Genomic DNA, 16,223 nt, shown 5'->3' with positions numbered 1-16,223 from the left:
CGTAATGATCGTGTGGGGAGAGACCAGGCCTGCAGGGCGGGTTCTCGAGTGTCTCCTACTACAGTTGGCGTAACTTCTGCGTTACGACATATGCATCATGGGAGCGTCTTATGTCGAATTGCAACTAGCACGTAACTTGGTGCACCATTCTACAACGGTAATTGTCGACAGACACGCTGCCCCACACACATTCTTCATTCTCCGATGGGTTTCTACCGCTGTTTGTCCTTCGGCTGCCAAGAGGAGAACAACAGTCCGTTGGTCCTGTCCGGAAGCATTAGGTAACCGTGCCGCCAGTAGTTCATGTTTCCGCATTTACTACACGAACGTCAAAAAGATACGAATGCGACACTGATCCTTAGCTTATATGTCGCTGCTTATACCGGCATCGAAGTCGCGCCTCAAACGGAAAGTTTTTGATCGCCCGTTATACAGGGTGCTCAGAAACAGTCCGAAAAGCTTGAATGGTTGTTGCAGGGTTGGTTGTGCTGAGAAATACACTGAAGCACAAAAGAAAATGGTATAGGCATGCATATTCAAATGCAGGGATATGTAAACAGGGACAATACGGTGCTGCAGCCGGCAACGCCTGTATAAGACAAGTGCCTTGCCCAGTTGTTACGTCGGTTACTGCTGCTACAATGGCAAGTTATCACGGTTTAAGTGAGTTTGAACGTGGTGTTATAGTCGGCGCACGAGCGATGGGGCACAGCATCTCGCAGGTAGCGATGAAGTTTGGATTTATCCGCCGGCCGAAGTGGCCGTGCGGTTAAAGGCGCTGCAGTCTGGAACCGCAAGACCGCTACGGTCGCAGGTTCGAATCCTGCCTCGGGCATGGATGTTTGTGATGTCCTTAGGTTAGTTAGGTTTAACTAGTTCTAAGTTCTAGGGGACTAATGACCTCATCAGTTGAGTCCCATAGTGCTCAGAGCCATTTGAACCATTTTTTTGGATTTGTCCGTACGAACATTTCACGACTGTACCTACCGTGAATATCAGGGATCCGGTAAAACATCAAATCTCCGACATCGTTGCAAGAAAGGGACCAAGGACGACTGAGGAGAATCGTTCAGCGTTACAGAAGTGCAACACTTCCGCAAATTGCTGCAGATTTCAACGCTGGGCCATCAACAAGTGTCAGGGTACGAACCATTCAACGAAACATCATCGATATGGGCTTTCGGAGCCGAAGGGCCACTCGTGTACCTTGATGACTGCACGACAGAAAGCTTTACGCCTCGCCTGGGCCCGTGAACACCGACATTGCGCTGTTGATAACTGGAAACATTTTGCCTGGTCGGACGAGTCTCGTTTGAAATTGTATCGAGCGGATGGGCGTGTACGGGTATGGAGAGAACCTCGTGAATCCATGGACCCTGCGTGTCAGCAGCTGGTGGTGGCTCTGTAATGGTGTGGATCGTATACAGGTGGAGTGATATGGGACTCCTGATACGTCTAGATACGACTCTGATAGGTGACACGTACGTAAGCATCCTGTCTGATCACCTGCATCCACTCATATTCAGTCTGCATTCCGACAGACTTGGGCAATTCCAGCAGGACGATGTGACACCCCAAACGTCAGACTTGCTACAGAGTGTCTCCAGGAACACTCTTCTGAGTTTAAACACTTCCGCTGGACACCAAACTCCCCAGATATGAACATTATTGAGCATGTCTGGGATGCTTTGCAACGTGCTGTTCGGAAGAGATCTCCACCCCCTCGTCCTCTTAGGGATTTATGAACAGCCCTACAGGATTCATCGTGGCAATACCCTCCAGCAGTGCTTCAGACGCAAGTCGAGTCCACGCAACGTCGTGTTGCAGCACTTCAGTGTGCTCTCGTGGGCCCAACACGACATTAGTCAGGTGTACCAGTTTCTTTGGCTCTTCAGTGTAATATAGCCGAGCGGTCTAAGGCGCTGCAGTCGTGGACTGTGCGGCTGGTCTCGGCGGAGGTTCGAGTCCTCCCTCGGGCATGCGTGTGTGTGTTTGTCCTTAGGATAGTTTAAGTTAAGTAGTGTGTAAGCTTAGGGACTGATGACCTTAGCAGTTAAATGGTTCAAATGGCTCTGAGCACTATGGGGCTTAACATCTGAGGTCATCAGTCCCCTAGAACTTAGAACTACTTAAACCTAACTAACCTAAGGACATCACAAACATCCATGCACGAGACAGGATTCGAACCTGCGACCGTAGCGGTCGCGCGGTTCCAGACTGAAGCGCCTAGAACCGCTCGACCACTCCGGCGAGCTTAGCAATTAAGTCCCATACGATTTCACACACATTTGAACATTTTCTGCAGTGTAATAGGCCCATAACTGGCCGATAGATGAAGAGTAGAAGATCGATCATGGGGAGTTTTTGGGAAAGGAAAACGCAGGGAAATAATTAGCATTAGCTAAATTTGGTCCATTGAAGACACGAACGGAAATAAAAAATAAATGAGTAAATAAATAAAATGAAATAAAAATGGATGGAGGAAGGCATGGTACGTCGCGGGACACTATAGAGTGTGACAGTAGCGGAGCAGAGTGGGCGTAAGGCAGAGCGCAGGGAGCCCAGGCAGCAGGTGTGCCTGGTGTGACGTGGACAGCGGCCGCCCTGACCTGGGACAACGTGGTCGGCCGCCCGGGCCGCGCCACGCCGCCAAAGCCGCAATCGGAAAGCCGCCGCCGCCGCCGCCGCCGCCGCCGCGCCCGCGGCCGCACCCGCCCCCACGTCGGCCGCTGCCAAGGCCAGCGCCTCGCCACGCCACGGCCGGCCGCCTTTCCTCTCGCCAGCAGCCGGCGCTAATGACTCGCCGTGTCGACACAAGGGGCGGCATTCTTAACGCCGGGCCACTACGCACCGGACCCGTAGTCCAGTCTTTACCCGAGGCACTGACTCAGCGCTGAACTGAGGCCAGCAGTAGCACTTGCTCAAGTTTAGCGTTTAAGTGTCTGTTGGAAGTTGTAGCTCTTCCTGTTTGTTGTGCTTAGTAAGAAAAACTGTAGAAGAATTCTTCATTATGATAGGCAGTGTTTTATAGTTTCGTTATTACCCATACGTGTTCCATAACATCGCGTGCTACCGGCAATGGGATTCTTGTACACAACACTGGCCATTAAAATTTCTACACCACGAAGATGACGTGCTACAGACGCGAAATTTAACCGACAGAAAGAAGATGCTGTGATATGCAAATGATTAGCTTCTCAGAGCATTCACACAAGGTTGGCGCCAGTGGCGACACCTACATCGTCCTGACATGAAGAAAGTTTCCAACCGATTTCACATACACAAACAGCAGTTGACCGGCGTTGCCTGGTTAAACGTTGTTGTGATGCCTCGTGTAAGGAGGAGAAATGCGTACCATCACGTTTCCGACTTTGATAAAGGTCGAATTGTATCCTATCGCGATTGCGGTTTAGCGTATCTCGACATTGCTGCTCGCGTTGGTCGAGATCCAATGACTGTTAGCAGAATATGGAATCGGTGGGTTCAGGAGGGTAATACGGAACGCCGTGCTGGATCCCAACGACCTCGTATCACTAGCAGTCGAGATGACAGGCATCTTATCCGCATGGCTGTAACGGATCGTGCAGCCACGTCTCGATCCCTGAGTCAACAGATGGGGACGTCTGCAAGACAACAACCATCTGCACGAACAGTTCGACGACGTTTGCAGCAACATCAACTATCATCTCGGAGTCCATATCTGCGGTTACCCTTGACGCTGCATCACAGACAGGAGTGCCTGCGATGGTGTACTCAACGACGAACCTGGGTGCACGAGTGGCAAAACGTCATTTTTTCGGATGGATCCAGGTTCTGTTTACAGCATCATGATGGTCGTATCCGTGTTTGGCGACATCGCGGTGAACGCACATTAGAAGCGTGTATTCGTCATCGTCTTGTTCGCATTGACGGCACTTTGAACAGTGGACGTTACATTTCAGATGTGTTACGACCCGTGGTTCTACCTTCCATTCGATCCCTGCGAAACCCTACATTTCAGCAGGATAATGCACGACCGCATGTTGCAGGTCCTTTACGGGCCTCTCTCGATACAGAAAATGTTTGACTGCTACCCTGGCCAGAACATTCTCCATATCTCTCACCAATTGAAAACGTGCGGTTAATGGTGGCCGAGCAACTGGCTCGTCACAATACGCCAGTCACTACTCTTGATGAACTGTGGTATCGTGTTGAAGCTGCATGGGCAGCTGTACCTGTACACGCCATCCAAGCTCTGTTTGACTCAATGCCCAGGCGTATCGAGGCCGTTATTACGGCCAGACGTGGTTGTTCTTGGTACTGATTTCTCAGGATCTATGCAATCAAACTGCGTAAAAATGTAATCACATGTCAGTTCTAGTATAATGTATTTGTCCAGTGAATACTCGTTTATGATCTGCATTTCTTCTTGATGTAGCAATTTTAATGGCTTGTAGTGTAATTTCTTCATGAAAAATTATTGTTTCTATTAATGTCTGGTATAGGTTGTACGAGTTCTTAGCACACAAGTACAGTCAAAAGCAGAAGAAAAAAATACGATAAACCACGAAGGTATTAACCGAATGGGACGCAAATAGGTAGATGTGATGTTCATATACAGACAAACAAGTGATTACAATTTCAGATAAATTGTATGATTTGTTCAACAGAAAGAGCTTGAGAAACTGAGCAAGTCAATAACACGATGGTTCCCCTCTGTCCTTCATGTAGGTAGTTATTCCTCTTGGCACTGATTGATTGAATTGTTGGACGTCCTACTAAGAGATATCATGCCAAATTCTGCCCAACTGGCGCGTTAGACCTTCAAAATGCCGTGATGGTTGGAGGGTCTTGGCCATAATGCTCCAAACGTTCTGCATTGGGGAGAGATCCGGCGACTCTGCCGGCCAAGGTAGGGTTTGGCCAGCACGAAGACTAGCGGCAGAAACTCTCGCTAGGTGCGGGCGGGCATTATCTTGCTGAAATGTGAGGCCACGATGGCTTGCCATGAAGGGAGTCGCGAATGACAACCAAAGGGGTACTACCATGACAATAAATGGGTTCGTACGGCGGGTGACAGTCAAGTTGCTACCTCAGCGCTGTACGGATCCTCTCCAGACACGTCTCCGCTGGTCATCGCGGCTCAGTTTGAAGCGGGACTCGTCACTGAACACAGTTCTACTCCAGTCAATGATATTCCAGTCCGAAAGTGCCCAACACCACTGTTGGTGTACAGACGTCAATACTAGTCGCCTCAAGAGGAGCCTTGAGCTCAGCCTCTTTTATGTGAGCCGCCTACTAGTAGCCCGTATTTTGTTCACCAAAGGTCAGTGCGTAACTGTACCAAATGCCTTACTGACGTCAAGGAACATTGCATCAGACTGTACGCCGATGCCTACGGCGCAGTGGATGTCATGGACCAACAGAGCGAGGTGAGTTTCACAAGATCTCTGTTTGCGGAATCCATGTTGATTTTTATAGAGGAGATATTTTGGTCTCGAAAAACTTTATAAGACGTGATCATTAAATAGATTCCATAATTCTGTAACAAACCTGTTTACCAGTACACCCACTACCGGAAAAAAGTCCAACATCCTCAAGGACAAGGTCAGTGTATTGACAAGTGAGATGGAATATGGTTCATCACTGTAGGAGAATGTTATAACAGATTCAGACCAAATGGAACACACATTTTACAGTAGCAGTTGCCCAAACGTCTTATCAGTACACAATCTATCCCTCTCTGGCGGCAACGCAGGCGTATATACTCGCATTCGAACGACCATAGAAGTTCCGAATGTCATCCTTCCATGGAGTTTCCGAAGCATCTCGGACCTTATAGGCCTATTGCAATTTGTCGGGGGTGAGGGCACTGTGAAATAGGCAGTTCACTAAGGACACGCCATATATGGTTACATTCATCACACGCATACAGACATAAGCTACTGTCATCATTGAAGACGGGGGTCTGCGTTGCTTCACGTCCGTAGGTATAACCTTTAAATACCCTACACGTGACCCCTGGGTGGTGCTAAGAAAGCAACAACGATAAGATGAGACCGAACTGTCTGAAAAGACCTCTCGGTCAAAGAATGACGAAGGACACGTGCGGTCCTATTCAGGACCCACAAGCTCGTAGAATTGGACCATCTCTGCGCATCTGTCAACTGAATATCGAAGGGATAAGTCGAGCAAAATGTGAGTATCTTTCCAGGCTCACACAGAAATATGCAGTTGATATCATCGCACTTCAAGAAACGCACACAGCTGACGAACCACAGCTACAGAGTAGGGGGAAAATACCGGGCTTTAAACTGATAGCCTCTAATCACCATCAAAATTATGGCCTTGCAACTTACGTCAAGAATCACATAACAAACTACCAGCTGCTGTCAGAAAATTCTGAAAATGACATTTTTACAACTGCTGTTAAAATTGAAAACCTAACGATAGTTAACGTGTACAAACCCCCAGGGACTAATTGGCCTAATCCCGTTCTACCGTCTCTGCAACATCCAACTATATACCTCGGTGATTTCAACAGTCATCATCACCTGTGGGGATATATGGAGAATGACCTCAACGGTGAAGCGCTTGAGGACTGGATGGAAACTGAAAACCTGAATTTAATTTACGATGCTAAAGATCTGCCTACCTTCCACTCAGCTCGCTGGTCCCAAGGCTATACCCCAGATCTGTGCTTCACAACTCAGTCTCATAATTCCCTAAATCAAGTACGACGAACTGTGCTCAAGGAATTCCCACATAGTCAACACAGACCTGTTATATTGGAGGTGGGGATGTCTATACCTGTTGTACGATCACATCCTAAACCGAGGTGGAACTTCAAGAAAGCCAACTGGACTGAATTTGCAAAGCAAACAGATTCCAATATCAGATGGATCAAACCAACGCACAACAACTACAGCAGATTTGTTGGGGTTATCAAAGGTGCAGCCAGACGATGTACTCCTAGAGGGTACCGTAAAGAGTATATCCCTGGTTGGAGTTCCGAGAGTGAGGAGTTACTAAAAGAATATGAAGACCATCCTAACTCTGACAATGCAACAAGCCTCCTACAGTCCCTGGATGATAATCGAAGAAAGATCTGGCATGAAACTGTGGGGTCCCTAGATTACACCCATTCTAGCAGAAAAGCCTGGTCTATCATCAGGAAATTAGACTCTTCAAACCCCACAACAAAAAGATCAAAAAATGCCATCAATTTGAATGACTATGCTAAACACCTTGTGTCAGTTACAAAGAATATAAAGGACAAGCAAGCCAAAAGGGATATCAAACTACAGTTGAACACCAAGAAAAGAGCAGCCCTACAGTCTTCCGAATTCTCTACTCCATTTCAAGAAGAGGAAACTAAAGCTGCAATCAAAAGTATGAAACTTGGAAAAGCAGCTGGATATGATGGAATATACCCAGAATTCCTGGCTCACTGTGGACCAGCTACAGTAAAATGGTTGACCAACTTCCTTTCAAACATCCTGCAAACTGGAAACATCCCACATCTGATGAAGAAATCAAAAATATTAGCCATACTGAAACCAAATAAAGATCCCACAAAAGTGGAAAACTATCGTCCAATAGCACTCTTAAGTATCACTTATAAACTCCTTGAGCGTCTGATCCACAACAGAATCTGTGAAACAATCAACCATCATATTCCTATCGAGCAAGCAGGATTTAGACCTGGGAGAAGTTGTAACGATCAGGTACTATCTCTCACTACGCACATTGAAAATGGGTATGAGAAGAAATCAGTAAGTGTGGCTGCCTTTTTGGATCTATCTGCTGCCTATGACACTGTCTGGCGAGAAGGACTCCTTTTAAAATTTGTGAGTGTTACCCCATGTCGTAAACTCACGGCCTTACTCAACAATATGCTAAGCAATAGGTACTTTCAGATCTACTCAGATAATGATAGGAGCAGAATGTTTAAACTAAATGACGGCTTACCTCAAGGGTCTGTTCTGGCTCCCCTCCTTTTCAATTTGTATACACACGACTTACCAGAAACATCTTCAAGGAAATTCATATATGCTGATGATATTTGTCTGGTGACTCAGTGCTCCAACTTTGCTGATGCTGAAACTACTCTATCCACTGATCTGGAAGCCTTAGACAAATATTTCAAGAAATGGTGCCTCCACCTAAATCCTCAGAAAACAGTTATATCTGCATTCCACCTACGTAACAGACAGTCAAATTACAAACCAGAAGTTGTATTCAGAGACCAAGTGTTGCCATACTGTAGTACACCAAAGTACCTGGGATTAACACTAGATAGAACTCTGTCTTTCAAGCAGCATTTATCAAATGTGGCTGCTAAAGTTAAAACTAGAAATAATATTCTTCAGAAGCTTGTTGGTACATCATGGGGAGCCAATACTAACGTCCTGAGATCTACAGCATTAGCTCTGTCATATTCTGTTGCTGAATATTGCTGCCCAACCTGGATCAACAGTGTTCACACTAAGAAGATAGACGTGCAACTCAATCAGGCAATGCGATTAATCACAGGATGTATTCGGAGCACAAACACGCTGTGGCTGCCGGTTCTAAGCAATATCCCACCTCCAGCCCTAAGAAGATCAGAAGCTCTCCTAAAGACGTGGAAAAACATTCAGCAGAACCCCCAGCTCCCCATCCATCAAGATATTGTACAAGGAACACACCAACGCTTGAAATCGAGGAAACCACCATGGCGCACAGCACTCGACCTTGAAGGATCTGCTTTCAACATTAACAGTTCATGGAAACTCCAGTGGGATCAGTCTTCAGTAGCCAATAAACATCTAGTCGAGGACCCTTCCAAGCAGACGCAAGGATTTGATCTTCCAAGGCGTCAGTGGAGGATCATTAACCGCATTCGAACTGGACAAGGCAGATGTGGCTATCTACTGCACAAATGGGGATGGGTTGGCTCTGCAAATTGTGACTGTGGTGCCCCCTCACAGACGATTCATCACATTGTTGCTGACTGCCCTCATCGTACTTTCAGAGGAACTTTAATGGACATTCATCGTACATCGGATGAAGCAGTCAAGTGGATTGAAGAACTAGACATAGAGCTGTAAAATTGTACAAACTTGTGATTGTACATTTTAGTCCTGAAAATATTGTATATAAATGTAAATCAATGTACACATCATACGATAAATAATAAATCATTGAAGACAACATGACGCCCTTCCAGTTTCCAATCAAATCTTTCACGACACCAGAGTAACCATGCTTGGCAGTGTCGTGGTGTTAGTGGTATACTGGCCGGACGCACACGTGATCTTAATCTTGCTGCCTGCAGACCGTCCCCAGTCGGCCCTGATGTAACAGGAGCTGCAACGTGTGTTCGGATTTCGTTCGTGGATGATGCTCGGTCGACCACCGCGGTTCACACAATGCGTCGAGCTTCTCGTGCGTCTGTAAATAGCAGTCGTTCGGGCCCTGGTCTAGAGGCGTTGAAAGCAGCAATACACCAGCAATACAATGTGCCCGACATGTGCAGCAATCCGTCGGTAAGTACATTCAGCTTCCCGCGGGACAAAAATGCAGCCCCTTTCAAATGGCTGAAGATGTTCAGCAGGAGTACGTACTCGTCTTTGGAGCATGGTTGTATCCTAGAATGAATGCTCAAACACTGTTCTCTAAACTCAGTACAGTTACTGCCTGCAGCGTGGAAACAGAGGGTGCACAGACAAACCTGCTGAGTGCCAGGCGATCGCCGGTGACAGTGACAGGTGAATAACTAACATTGCAGTCTCTCAGTACGCACGTATTACACTCTGGTGGCACTGAGCGCAGTTCTTGAGGATGTTCCATTCTTTTCTGGCAGTGTATTCTTTTTACATATTCATTCTCCTCTCCAAGAAGTAGAGCAGGCTGTTTTATGTCTGGCCCATTAGATAGTCGCGGTATTTTTCAGCTAATTCAGGGCGATCTGGTAACGGGACTGAAGGGATTCCCAATTGGAAGAAATAGGGGGATGGGGGGCAGCTTACCAGTTCCGGTATTTCCTTGACACTAAAGAAAACTTCTCTAAAATCTTGGTCGGAAGTGGGGGACTGGAACTGTTTTAATTTATTTCCGGGGTAATGTCAGTCATTTTGTTATGAGTATATATGTTTTATATGTGCCTGAGTGTGTTACCGGAAAACACCTGTGCATTCTTAAGGATTTCTTCCAGTTACCATTCGCAGTGCTTCAAGGGATTTCAGATATTCCAGACAGAGTATCGAACTCGGCTTACTCATCTCCCGTGCCTTCAGTGCATTAACCCTGCGACGTCTCATTCGCTGCGGAGTTATTGATCCAGAGTGGCCCGACGAGTGCAGCAAGAGAAGCGCATAAGGAACATGTTGCTCTATAACGAGGCGAGTAACAACACGTGAGCGCGGTGCGCAGCTCACGGCTCACGGTCCGCTGAGCACGGCGTCCAAGCGGGAAGAGAAACGCGACAGGGGCGGAGCCCGGGAACAGGTAAGCCTAGGGTGCGCACAAACGGCAGGGCAGGGCAGGGGCGGAAAGCGAGGCGAAAAGGAGGGGCGGAGGTATGGGGCTCCCGCGCCTATCCTGGGACCAAAATGATCGCCATCTCAGCTAACGAGACCTGTTGGCCATCGTACATATCGCTACAGAGTAACGAATACGCCAGAGACTCGAAGTCAGTCACTCACTGATCAGTCTGGCCTGGCAACGGAAGACCGCAAAACGAAAGCTGAAATTTTAAATTTAGCGTTTGAGAAATCTTTCACGCAGGAGGATCGTACAAACATACCACCGTTTGAGTCTCGTACAGATTCCCGTATGGAGGACATAGTGATAGACATCCCTGGGGTTGTGAAGCAGCTGAATGGGTTGAAAATAAATAAATGGCCAGGTCCTGATGGGATTCCAATTCGGTTTTACAGAGAGTACTGTACTGCATTGGCTCCTTACTTAGGTTGCATTTATCGCGAATCTCTTGCCCAACGTAAAGTCCCGAGCGACTGGATAAAAGCGCAGGTGACGCCTATATATAAGAATGGTAGAAGGACGGATCCTCAAAATTACAGACCAATATCCTTAACATCTGTTTGTTGCAGGTTTCTCTAACATATTCTCAGTTCGAATATAATGAATTTGCTTGAGACAGAGAAGTTGCTGTCCATGCATCAGCACGGCTTTAGAAAGCATCGCTCCTGCGAAACGCAACTCACCCTTTTTTCACATGATATCTTGCGAACCATGGATGAAGGGTATCGGACGGGTGCCATATTCCTTGACTTCCGGAAAGCGTTTGACTCGGTGCCCCACTGCAGACTCCTAACTAAGGTAAGGGGATATGGGATTGGTTCCCAAGTATGTGAGTGGCTCGAAGACTTCTTAAGTAATAGAACCCAGTACGTTGTCCTCGATGGTGAGTGTTCATCGGAGGTGATGCTATCATCTGGAGTGCCCCAGGGAAGTGTGGTAGGTCCGCTGTTGTTTTCTATCTACAAAAATGATCTTTTGGATACGGTGGATAGCAATGTGCGGCTGTTTGCTGATGATGCTGTGGTGTACGGGAAGGTGTCGTCATTGAGTGACTGTAGGAGGATACAAGATGACTTGGACAGGATTTATGATTGGTGTAAAGAATGGCAGCTAACTCTAAATATAGATAAATGTAAATTAATGAAGATGAATAGGAAAAAGAATCCCGTAATGTTTGAATACTCCATTAGTAGTGTAGCGCTTGACACAGTCACGTCGATTAAATATATGGGCGTAACATTGCAGAGCGATATGAAATGGGACAAGCATGTAATGGCAGTTGTGGGGAAGGCGGATAGTCGTCTTCGGTTCATCGGTAGAATTTTGTGAAGATGTGGTTCACCTGTAAAGGAGACCGCTTATAAAACACTAATACGACCTATTCTTGAATACTGCTCGAGCGTTTGGGATCCCTATCAGGTCGGATTGAAGGAGGACATAGAAGCAATTCAGAGGCGGGCTGCTAGATTTGTTACTGTTAGGTTTGCTCATCACGCGAGTACTACGGAAATGCTTCAGGAACTCGGGTGGGAGTTTCTAGAGGAAAGGAGGCCTTTTTTTCGTGAATCGCTACTGAGGAAATTTAGAGAACCAGCATTTGAGGCTGACTGCAGTACAATTTTACTTACATTTCGCGGAAAGACCACAAAAATAAGATAAGAGTGATAGGGCTCGTACAGAGGCATATAGGCAGTCACTTTTTCCTCTTTCCGTTTGGGAGTGGAACAGGGAGAGAAGATGCTGGTTGTGGTACGATGTACCCTCCGCCACGCACCGTATGGTGGATTGCGGAGTATGTATGTAGGTAGAAATTACGTTTCGTAATTTCTCCAAACGTTTCGTTACTCGCGTGTTTCCTTCCTCACAGGCAGTTCGTGGAAAGCTCGCGTCCAGTCAATTAGTTTTCGTATTCCTCCAATGCGATACCCACCGTCGACACCAATGACGATAACTTTTCGTCCACTACATGCTTGATAAATTTTAACGTGGTCACTTCGTTAAAAACTCCTCCCTCCGCCGCTCACTGGGGATGCCAACTGAATGCCTTCTTCAACAGACCCTCCTGCAACTGGTGGGATGGGGTCACGCCCTGGCACGTTGCCGAAAATGTTGGTAGCATGCAGACAGGCATTTTTCCCGAACCGAGCTGACAAAACTCTATTCTCAACTCACCGCTTTCTCATCCACTGCTTTCACCTCCTACGGATTAGATCGTGGTAGATACGAGAACAAAGAAGAGAGGCTGTTACACTGACAGTTTCATCATAGGGCGTCCATCTCTGCCTGTTACATAAAAATAGTTAGCAAGTGTTGATGAGCTGAGGAAGTCTGCCGACGCTGCCACGACACCGGGTGCCACTTCTGACTCTCGGCCACTCTCAACCAAGCCAGGTAAGAACGTACGTCGGTTGTTCAGTTCTCCGCATTTCTCATCCTCTCAAAGTTTTCTGGCTCTTTCCAGTATTTTCTTTATCTTTCTGCCCTGAATATTAATCTGAAAGTGTATTAAAGTGAATCCTTCAAGTAAGTAGCAGGCCAGTTTCAGAAAGCATGATTATTGTGCTCCTTACCGCATCAGCGAGAGAGCTGAATGACTAATTACGTTTTCGGTAGAAACTTCGCGAAAATCATATGAGGCAATACCTTTCCTACACAGCGGATAGTGATAATATTTTGTCAGTCATTTACTTTCTGTATAATTTTCTCTGTTTTACACAGTACAGCTGTGCGGTTTTTCCATATGTCTATCTTATTACCAATCTGATACAGCATTGTTCTCTGCCGAGTAATTAATTCAGCAGCGGTAATACACTGCAAGGAAACTCCATGCCTGCAAACGAGAGATCTTACCGATTGCCAAAAGCCAGCGGTTTAGCAGATAATTACTCGCATGTCGTCTTCTCCGCATCCGTGCCGAGTAGGTAGTTGACTCCTACAATTTCTTACTCTCAGCGAGCCAAGTCGGTCGTGATACAGAGTACCGAATTGGTTTTTTCACGTGTCATGTTTCCTTTCGCGCATGCAGTACGTATGCGCCGTGGTTCGATTCTGGAGTATTCCTAAGCTCCCGATCCCTTACTGCCACCTATGTTCACAAGCATACTGTGAATTCAAATGCCGTACATTAGTGATAGATGACTCGAGTGACTTTTCGGGAACTGTTTGTCTTCAGCGTTGATTAGTTAGACCTACCTCAGTTTGTTACAGAGTGTTCAGTACGGTAGTAAAAATAAATGATGATCTCAACTGCTTGGAGAGATTATTTCTACCTCAAAACTATTATTAGGCAGAGTTCTCGCTAATGATAATGTAGTGAATTTCCTCATTGTGTAGAGAAATCATCATGTAGCGGGAAAGCAGCAAACAATGTGGTTTTTTCAAATAATAGCAAAGAAATAAAGCAGTTTGTGTTGCAGTGACGTTTAGTCAGAGGACTGTGCACAACAAATTAAAGTCAAAAAGTTTATGCTTAACGACATTCAATAACAGAAGTAACGAGCTATGAATGCTTTGTAACCGCTATGTGCCTCGGCAATACCGGATACATACGGCAGAAAATTTAAGCATTGCATTCACAGCCTTACAGCTTACGAACGGTAACACGTAAGTAACAAGAATTCACTTTCGTCAAGTAACGGAGTCACAGCAGGTGATCTGCACTGACAAGTTATACTTGTATGCCTGATATCAGTAACCAGAAATCAATTAGTGGTTTGCTGATGGTGTTCCTTGTGAATGTGATGAAGAGTTATAGATTCTGTTGAATGAAATGAACGTATACGTCTACTAAGAATATAATGTGGATTGGGAGTAAACTGTAGAAAGATGAAAGTATTGCTGGCCATCAAATTAAGATTAGCGATGAACTTAACACAAAAAATGGAAACCAAGTAACAGGCAAACTGAAGGTATTCTACATCTTGACTTGGGGTGCAGTTTTTCTGAAACTGCTCTGTAACCTTGTTAACCACCGCGGCCGGCCCCCACTTCAGACACTCGCCGCGGACAGACTGGCGTGGGCCCCTACCGAGGGTGCTTCACAAATACAAACGGAAGTTAGATGAAGACACTCAATCCATTTAAATTTTTGATGCTGCATGAAAGTATGCTCACAGTTAAATCAAGTACCCATGAGTGCAGATATGAGTATTCATCTTTTCTTGTAACGTTGATGCATTAAGTTGTTCTGAAAGCCGTGCTGATATTCAAGACAATAAAAGCGAGTTAAAAGCCGTGAGCTGTCTGGGGAAGTTAACCTTGCATTACTGAGCAACTGTTTCACCAGGTATCCAGTCTAGCTTACCAAATTCCCAACCAGACTAACATTAATTATAATCTTTTAATAGTCATCTTACGACAACCGGTGATATATATATATATAAAGAGAATTTAAATAAAAAGAAATAAATCAGTTTATATTTGGACATTTATTTTAACATTGATCATTGTTCCGTTAAAATTTCAGCATATTACACTTGATTCATAACTCAACTGGTGCCTTATTTAGGATTGTGAAAATGTGAGTTTGTAATCTTAAGGAAAACATCAAATATGGAGCCAAGATTGGGAGACTACATACAACACTGCATTCATAAAATAACACACGAAGAACGTTGAAACATATGCAAGAGGAAATTAACCACAACGAACCGATTCAATTTTCACTCAAAGAAGTTACGTTCGTAGAGCAATCCTGTCCGTCATGAAATTACAACACACTGGTATACTAAATTCATACTAACTCTCTGTGAAATCTTCCCGAAAAAAATAGCTCAGGGCTACTTTGATGCTTACACCACATGCTTCACGTGGTCAACTTGGTTTACACAAAGAGTGTAACTCCACAATAATTTTGATAATTAAAATAAATTACTACGAAACGCAATTTACAAAAGAAAAACCTTGAACTGGTTACCATCGTTTTACTATTAACCTGATGGGTCAAACAATTGTATAAGCACGTGGTACTGGTCTCACAAAGTACACCGCACGTGGGTTGAACATAAAGAAAAGTTGCTATATTGAAAAATTTTGTCAAGATGAGACGTTATAATCTCAGGCACATTCGCATTTAAGACTGATGATCTTAGTTAGAGTTACGGATCATCAACACGTGGTTCCACTTTACTCACAAAGTAGTGACAAAGCAACTACTGGAAGATATTCTGAACTTCACACTCGAATTACACTGCGTTGCAATTTAAGATAACATAAGATATTTTAGATCTAAACCTGAAATAAAGGTGATTAAATTTTCAGTTAGGCTGAACTTAAGAAATCCATTGTCCTACAGACTTAGCAGAGACGCGCTTAGCCTGAGATCTTACCACTTCAGACAAAATGGTTCAAATGGCTCTGAGCACTATGGGACTCAACTGCTGTGGTCATCAGTCCCCTAGAACTTAGAACTACTTAAACCTAACTAACCTAAGGACATCACACACATCCATGCCCGAGGCAGGATTCGAACCTGCGACCGTAGCAGTCGCACGGTTCCGAACTGCGCGCCTAGAACCGCGAGACCACCGCGGCCGGCCCCCACTTCAGACACTCGCCGCGGACAGACTGGCGTGGGCCCCTACCGAGGGTGCTTCACAAATACAAACGGAAGTGACCAGGGAGGCAGCTTCCTATACCAAAATGATAAGGGATGGCCAGGACCATACTAAGAATAGAAACCTCTTTGCTTTTAGAAACTGTAGCTACCTGTTCCGACA

Source organism: Schistocerca nitens, chromosome 1 (assembly GCF_023898315.1).
Source record: "Schistocerca nitens isolate TAMUIC-IGC-003100 chromosome 1, iqSchNite1.1, whole genome shotgun sequence".
NCBI lineage: Eukaryota > Metazoa > Arthropoda > Insecta > Orthoptera > Acrididae > Schistocerca > Schistocerca nitens.
Note: the sequence above shows the minus strand (reverse complement) of the source record.